Source organism: Myotis davidii, unplaced genomic scaffold, assembly GCF_000327345.1.
Source record: "Myotis davidii unplaced genomic scaffold, ASM32734v1 scaffold591, whole genome shotgun sequence".
Classification (NCBI taxonomy): Eukaryota; Metazoa; Chordata; class Mammalia; order Chiroptera; family Vespertilionidae; genus Myotis; species Myotis davidii.
Genome location: NW_006284340.1, coordinates 2,843,404 through 2,852,171, shown reverse-complemented (window position 1 = coordinate 2,852,171; position 8,768 = coordinate 2,843,404). Strand labels below are relative to the sequence as shown.

The 8,768-nt window shown below is 38.8% G+C and overlaps 1 protein-coding gene across 2 annotated transcripts in view; it reads left to right on the top strand.

The window, feature by feature from the left end:
• The window catches only part of RASAL2 (RAS protein activator like 2), a 177,050-nt gene that overhangs the window by 38,759 nt on the left and 129,523 nt on the right, over positions 1-8,768 (top strand). The window lies entirely within an intron of this gene.

The following is an 8,768-nucleotide window of genomic DNA, read 5'->3' as shown; positions in this document are numbered from 1 at the left end:
TCAATGTTTCTCTCTCATCGATGTTTCTAACTCTCTATCTCTCTCCCTTCCTCTCTCTGTAAAAAATCAATAAAATATATATATTTAAAATAAATAAATAAATAAATAAAAAAGTAAAAAACAACAACAGAACCCCTTGAACTTACCATATACTATGACTACTTTATTTATCAAATTGTTCAGTGTACAAATCCTTCCACATCCAAATAATTAATTTTCTTATTGGTGATTTATCACATGATGCCATTCTGATTTAGTAGGACCATTAGGGCATCCTATTCCCATACTGCACAACATAAAAAAATAATGAATATGATCTTTTTTTTTTTAAATATATTTTTATTGATTTTTTACAGAGAGGAAGGGAGAGAGATAGAGAGTTAGAAACATCGATCAGCTGCCTCCTGCACATCTCCTAGTGGAGATGTGCCCGCAACCCAGGCACATGCCCTTGACCGGAATCGAACTTGGGACCTTTCAGTCCGCAGGCCAACGCTCCATCCACTGAGCCAAACCGGTTTCGGCAATGAATATGATCTTGACAAAGGGATAATGGAAGGGAAGGAGAAGACAAGATCTGATTCAGTGAAAGAGAAAGATTAATTGCTGTGTGTGTGTGTGTGTGTGTGTGTGTAGCTATGGGTAGAGTATCGATATAATAAGTAAAATAATACTTTAATATAAAATTTTATTTTATTAAAATAATTTTTTAAAGGATCCTTTTCTTGAGCAATCTAGTATATGTGGACTGTGTTTATGTTAAGTAGACAAATAATAAAAATTGGTAGAGTGAATATTAGTAGAGAAGATTTTTAGTTACCAATTTGAATAAACATCATTCAAAATGCACATTTTAATCAACATACTCTGTCTTCAGTTTTTTTAAAATCACAGTTATGAACAGATCATTTGTCATCTTTATGCCCTTCCTTACATTTTATTCAGTTTAGTACTGTAAGAAATGTAATAGCCTAAGGATAGGTAGCATAAACATGCCTTATCTAGAACCAAGATATAACCCACTGATTAGATATTACTGATCATTTGAATAATCCAGGCCTGGGTCCTCTTTTGTCTCATAAAATAACTGTCCATGATGAAAAATTTCCAAAAAACAGTATCTTAGGTGCTTTATGCCTGTTCATGCCAGTCATCATTTGTAACCCTAGATGCCCGGGGAACTCATCATCTCCCACACTTTCTTTTTGGCTCTGTAAATCTCCTTTTCTGTCTCTGCCATTCAGTCATTCCTCCCTACCTCTTGAAACCCCTTCACTCTGCCCTCTGCAACTTATGGTCCGTCAGCAGCAAACTCAGCCATTCTTCCACCTCTTCCTGAAGGAGTCCCTTAATTTTTGGTCTCATGAGAACCTGTATCTTCCCTGAGGACACTGTCTTCTGTGAGGTCCTGTCAAGTGTTGGCTGTTTTTCTCCCATAGCCCTCAGACCATGCTGCCTATAGTAGTTGTCCTTCTCCTCCCATGGCTGCTTCCTGTCTGACCTCTCCCCAACCCCTTTACACCTGGTCTGCCCCTCACACCTCTGATATCCTCTCTTCCTTCTTCACCTGGCCTGAATATTATGGTCAATCATTGTCATTGCTCCCTTGCACACTATTCCCTTGCCCTTCTCTTGCATCATCATTCTCACTTGACAGTGAGACAGCTCACTTAAATACTGCTCCTCATCTTCCCTGCCTGCTTCTATGCAGCGTAATGTGTCTGGAGAAAATCACTCCACCGTACTGATAGTCTTTAAACTAATGACTGCAAGCCTCATGTGAGCCCCTAATGTTGCTTGGCAATTACAAAACATTTTTGTAGTCCAATTATTATGCAGCTGTTCTGGACGACCAATTTATGTGTGGTGAAGGACCAGTTTTTTATCCCACATCATTGTGAGCAGTGAAATACAATAAAATGAAATTTGTAAAAAAGACAAAAGTACAAACCCAAAATTTTTATTAGATTTAACAAAAATAAAATTACAATTAAAAAAATATACACAGAGTGATCATACATAGGAAAAGAAGAAATAGAATTACAAAATTTACACATGTTTCTAGAAAGTGTGTTGTACAATGAGACAAATCCACTGATCTCAACTTCTGTTCTGTTACATTGTTGATTAGTAACAAACAATTTGTAGAGCGGCACGTTGGACCACACTTTGTGTAGCACAAACCAAAGTGATTTCCAAGATTTTTTTTACATCTCTTCCTCTTTTCTTAAAAATCCTTTCTCTATTACCCTCCCTTACAGTTGATTACTTTGCTTCTTTCTTCACTGAGAAGATTCAAGCACTCAGAAGGGAACTTCTGCATACTCCATTACCATGTCTACCTATCCACCAGCACCTGTTACCTATACCCTGACTTCCCTCCTTTAACTATGGTTCAGCTGACCATAATTCGACAATCCGTCCCTGCATGGGTGCCCATTTTAAGGATGTAGCACTAGCAATTCTCCCCCACCCCTTTAGTTTTTCAATTTTTTGCTGTCCACTACCTCATCCCCACGAGCATGCTATTATTTCTCCTATCTTAAAAGAAAAAAATAAGCTGATATCAACCTCACTTCTGCATCCAGTTACCATCCTTTTCTGCTTCCCTTAATAGCAAAAATTCTCAAAACTTGTAAGCTCACTGTCTCTAATTCCTCTTCTCTTGTTCTCGCTTAAACTACTCTGATCAGACTGTTACCCATAGTACTCTGCCAAAATTAATCTTGTTAAATTCACTGGTGACCTCCAAATTACTGAATTCAGTGGTCAGTTCTCATCTGACTTAATTTTCCGTGGCATTTAATGCAGTTGATGGCTCATTTCTTCTTCTAGAACAACTCTCTTCCCTTGGCTTCCCTGACACTGTGCTCTCGGTTTTCTTCTTGCCTCTCTGGCAATTCCTTCTAAGTCATCTTTGCAGATTTCTTTTCTCTCCAAATCTTTACAGGGGAGTGCCAGTCCGTGGACATCACTTCCTAGGACTCTCATCCAATCTTATGACCTTAAACACCCTCTAATGCTGATGATTCCTAATTTTATGTCTTAAGCCTACACATCTCTGTTCTCTATCTAGCCCAGGGGTGGGCAAACTTTTTGACCCGAAGGCCACAATGGGTTCTTAAACTGGACCGGAGGGCTGGAACAAAAGCATGGATGGAGTGTTTGTGTGAACTAATACAAATTCAAAGTAAACATTATTACATAAAAGGGTACGGCCTTTTTTTTTAGTTTTATTCATTTCAAACGGGCCGGATCCGGCTGATCTAGACTCACACATCCATCTGCTCATTACACATCTCTACTTGGATAGTAATAGTCATCTTCAATAAGCCCCACACTGATCCCCTAGTCTTCCGAAGCCTTCCAGAGACCTTCTCCTTCCTCATTAATGACAGTTCCATCCTTCCCGGTTCCAAAGGCTCACTGTGATCCAGCTACTCTGGCTTCGGCACTGTCCTTGAGCACATCAGACATGTTCCTGCCTCAAAGCCTTAGCCTTGGCTTTTCCTTTTAGATATTGGAATGATTTACTTTCTCACCTCCTTGAACTCTTTGCTTAGATATCACCTGCTTAATATAGGCCCACCTATTTAAAATTGCCACCCCTGTCCTGGCTGGGTAGCTCAGTTGGTTAGAGCATCATCCTGATATGCCAAGGTTGCTGGTTCGATCCCCAGTCAGGGCACATACAAGAAGCAACCGATGAATTCATAAATTAGTGGAACAGATAGATGTTTCTCCCTCTCTGTCTCTTTCTCCCTTCCTTCCCCCCGACCCCCCTTCAAGTCAATCAATCAAATAAATAAATAAATTGCAACCCCTCCTGCATCTCCATCCAGAACATCTGATCTAATTATGTGGCTATAATTTTATTTTGTCCGAGAGCATTTGCCACTTTGTAAATGCTATCGAATTTATTTGTTATGTTTATTGTCTTTCTGACACTACTGGAATGTAGGCTTTAGGGCAAGGATTTTTTTTCTGTTTTGTTCAGTGTTGTATCCCTCAGTGCTTAGGACAGTTCTTGATACATAAGTAAATTCTCAATAAATATTGGTTTAATGAATTTTGAAAAAGCCAAATTATAAATTTGATTCCTGAAGATCCATTTGCTTAATATTAGTGTGAGAGGAGATGCACCTGTCCTTTTATCTTTTCTTTTTGTGTGATAAATTTTTCCAGAGCATGAGTCTTAATTCCATGTTTTTTCCCTAAAACTAGATAATAAAAGAGGATAAAAATAATCCATAAAATGCTTTTCTATTGTTAATATGTGATTCCATCTGTATTTATTGAACATGTATTATGTGTGCAGTATTGTGATTGCAAAGATACAGGTTTGGGGGATATATTATGGTAAATTAAAAGTTATAACCATTTGGAACTCCATGCAGGTAGTGTTTGTACAACCTTGTGAATGTACTAAATGTCACTGAGTTAATTCACTTTAAAATGGCTAATTTTAAGTTAAGTGAATTTCACCTCAGTAAATTGTTTTTTCTTAAGATTATAATATAATCACAAGGAAAGATTAACTGAGATATTGCCTGGAGTGGGTTATGGTATGAACTGGACAATGCCAAAAAAGGTTTTACAGAGAAATCTGTGATTAGGTCATGTCCAGGGACAAATAAAAGCTCACTTGGAGGAAAAGAAGGGAAGGATATTTCATGTATAAGGAGACAGATCAGGAAACATCTCTCTCTTTGGTAAATTGCAAAATGCTCAGGATCCTTGGAATACAGCTTGAAGAAAAGTGATGACTGTCAGGAATCAAATGAAAAAGTGCCTTGAAGGCAATGCTAAGGAATTTGGACTTAATTCTGGAAATGATTTGGACCATGGAAAGGTATTTGAACAGGTCAGTGACATCACCAGATTTGATTCTTAGAAAAGTAACTGTTAATCCTGTGGAAAATTGAGTGAATGTTACTGGAAGAAAATAGAAAGTTAGGTTACTGTAGTAGACCAGGTAAGGGATGAGCAGTTCCTGAAATAGTTTGCAAAAATAGTTAATGTCTGAGACAGATATGTTCTACCATTATTAAGTTGGAAAAACTGAATTAAGTCTCTAGGATAAGAAAATGTTAAGCCATTGCTATACCTACTACATAAATGATAAATTTAATATTCTGTTAATTTCATTACAAGAAATGATTAGAAATCTATTATTTGTGTGTGTGTGTGTGTGTGTCTGTGTCTGCTGTCACTCTCTATCTCTCAGCTATACTATAAGCAGGAGTATAACTCTCACCCTCAGAAGTTTTCATGAACAAGTTAGAATTTCTTGAAACAAGGAATTTAAGGAATTTCCTGTTAAAATTATCTAAAAAGGCTGTTTTAAACCTTAATGAATCATGGGGGTGTTTATTGCTGTGCTACAGAAATCAATTAAGAAGATTTTGTAAGGATTTAAACTGAATCCTTAGCCAGGCACTGCTGGAATGTGGGAGGATTATATTAGGTCTAGCATCACTTGTGCATTCAGTGTGTGGGATCTTTTAATGCTCTCTCTTAACTCTGCATGTTTTTTGTCAGAAACAGGAAAAAGTCTGCCTGGGGGATGTACATGGGAAGAGTGTTAAATACACCGATTGCCAATTTGGGAATGTAGCAGAAGGGTAGGTCTGGGCAGAATGCTGAAAGAAGAGAAGTCTGCCAGGAGTATCACCTTGAGAAATGACTCACTGGCTTAGTAAATTGCTTCATGTAAATTGTGCCAAATAGGCATTGCTTATGTGTTATGAGATATACTTCCCTGCCTGGATGCCAGGAAAGGCCCCAGCTGGCTTGGCACCAAGCCATTTTAAAGAGGGTGTAGGAGGTCATTTGAATTCCATGTTGCTTGCAAGAGATAAGACCAAGTAAACCAGAGATTAAGGAGTTGAGGGAAATGGTGGAGATGGCAATCATGAACCCCTGTGAGTGCAGCCAGTATAAAAATACAAAAAAAAAAAAAAAAAAAAAAAAAAAAGAAAGAAAGCAAAATATGTTGAGTTCCTTTGGCAAAAACAAGTCATTAGGAAGAATTAACATGGCTCCATTTTTCTTCATTCAGACTCTACTTTCTGTATGTGGCATTTTTAAAGCAGGATACTAGTGCACAGGCACCGGGGTAATAATAATGTAATTTTAAGATAAAATATTTTTTTCTTGCTTTGTTTGGGAAAGCAGTATTTATACTCATATTAATGAAAATAGCAATTAGGCTTTTACACAAACAGCCAAAAATTGGCTGTTACTTATCCTGGGGTAACTACCCATGGCATATTTCATTCAAAACGATTTTCAGATTATTCAGCAGATACATAATGTGTCCCTGTTGGTCATGTGGGAAATTCATGTGTTAGGAGTTATAAAGAATAAGACACAGTTCTCTCCTCTCTCCCCCACATACCAAATTTAGTTTTGGAAATAAGACAAATAATTTTAAAATGGCATTTGAGAAATATCACAAATAAATTGGATAGAATAAAAGAAAGAAATCCATTTATTCTAAAGGACTATAGTCTATGTCATTAAGATGTTGTTGGTAATGAGCAGTTACCAAAGGAAGCTTAAGAAAGGAAGGGATTTGATCACAGTTTTGAGTATGTTTTAAATATGTTTTTTATTGATTTCAGAGAGAGGAAGGGAAAGGGAGAGGGAGAGAGATATAGAAACATCTATAAGAGATTAAATCATGCATCCACTGCCTCCTGCATGTCCCCTACTGGGAATCAAGCCCCCAACCCAGGTATGTACCCTGATCAAACCACGACCTCCTAGTTCATGGGTCAATGCTCAACCACTGAGCCATACCAGCTGGGCTGTCTTATGAATATTAATCTATAGGATGTATTAGAAGAGGGGGAGATAGGAAGGAGAAAGACCAATTAAGAGACTACCATTCCTCTGATTTAAAAACTTGAAAGGTTTCCCAGTGCTTCCTGAATTATGCATGGTCTGGTATTAATGCCCTCGCAATGTGGTCATAATATATTTTGGTGTTTTACCCCATTTCTCCCCTTGAAGAGACTCTAATTAAATTGGCCTACTCCCTGTTCCAAAACAAAATAAAAAAGTTATATGCTTACCAACTTCTTAGCTGATATTATGTATTTTTCTTTTGCCTACAATGGTCACCCTCTCTACCTATTAAATATTCATTCATTTGTGGGTTGGAGCTATTTTAAGATTTGGGGATTGACTGGTAAGATACAAGCTGTTAACTTATATGGATTTAGTTGCACAAAGGAATAATTATAATTCAATGTAGTAAGTAGTGTGAAAGAGAAAAATCTGTTATTGGAGGACCTCAGGAAGGTGTACCTGGACCCTACTCCCTTAGGGAATTGGTAGAAAGGGAAGACTCCTGGAAGAGGCAATGTCTGTACTGCACCTTTGGATGAATAGTTTTACCTGTTAGGTAAGAATAGAAAAGAAAATGGGGGAAATATTTTAAGCTGAGACAACAGACTAAACAAAGGCACTATACAATAGGGGCTATATTAGGGAAATGCAAACAATTTGATGATCCTAGAACGTAAAGTCTGAAGCTGATACTTTTAGCAGAAGAGTTCTTTTTCTGTAGAAAAGCTTATGAGAAGCCCTGTACAGCAAACGGTTCAGAATTATGCCCTGGCTGAAGCAGAAGGCTGCTTTTACCCATCACATACATCCACTGTATCAGGATACAGTAGAGTTGAGTATCACTTAAACATTCTTTAGAGAAAAAATTACAGAATGTTTTCTTTTGCTAGTTAGCATAAACTTGGTTTCCTTTACTTGACTATTTAATCTGCATATACACAGATTAAAATTGAAGTTATTTTATGTATAATTCTAAACAAAATCAAAGGCAATTTGTAGAAAATATGAGGTATCCTACCTAATAATAGACAAACATGGTAATTAACCATACCCCTGCTATGCTTCCCATTGGCTAATCAGGGTGATATGCAAATTAACTGCCAACCAAGGTGGCAGCCGACAGCCACGCAGCTGAAGCGAACATGAGGCTTGGTTGCCCCAGTGAAGAAGGAAGCCAAGGTTCCCCGCTTGCGGGGGCCCAGCTCTGAGCTCCAGATGCAACAATGTTGCAATTATAGAAGCTAAACAAACCCCAGGTACCTGCTTTCAGCCAGCTGGGCTCAGAGCTGGAGCCACAACAAAGTTTCAATTCCAGGAGGTAAATAAAGCCCAGAAGAAAAAAAGAAAAAAAGGAAAGACTGGAGCTTCAGTTGCAGAAGGTTCCCCGCTTGCGGGGGCCCAGCTCTGAGCTCCAGATGCAACAATGTTGCAATTATAGAAGCTAAACAAACCCCAGGTACCTGCTTTCAGCCAGCTGGGCTCAGAGCTGGAGCCACAACAAAGTTTCAATTCCAGGAGGTAAATAAAGCCCAGAAGAAAAAAAGAAAAAAAGGAAAGACTGGAGCTTCAGTTGCAGACTTGGCCTGTCTGAAAACAGCCCTCAGCCCCTCATCCAGGCTGGCCAGGCACCCCAGTGGGGACCCCCCACCCTGAAGGGGGTGCAGGCAGCCTGAAAACAGCCATCATCCCCTCACCCAGGCTGGCCAGGCACCCAAGTGGGTCCCCCACCCTGATCCGGGACACCATTCAGGGCAAACCAGCTGGTCCCCACCTGTGCACCAGGCCTCTATCCTATATAGTAAAAGGGTGATATGCAAACTGACCCTAACAGCAGAAAGACTGGGAATGACTGGTCACTATGACACACACTGACCACCAGGGGGCAGATGCTCAATGCAGGAGCTGCCCCTGGT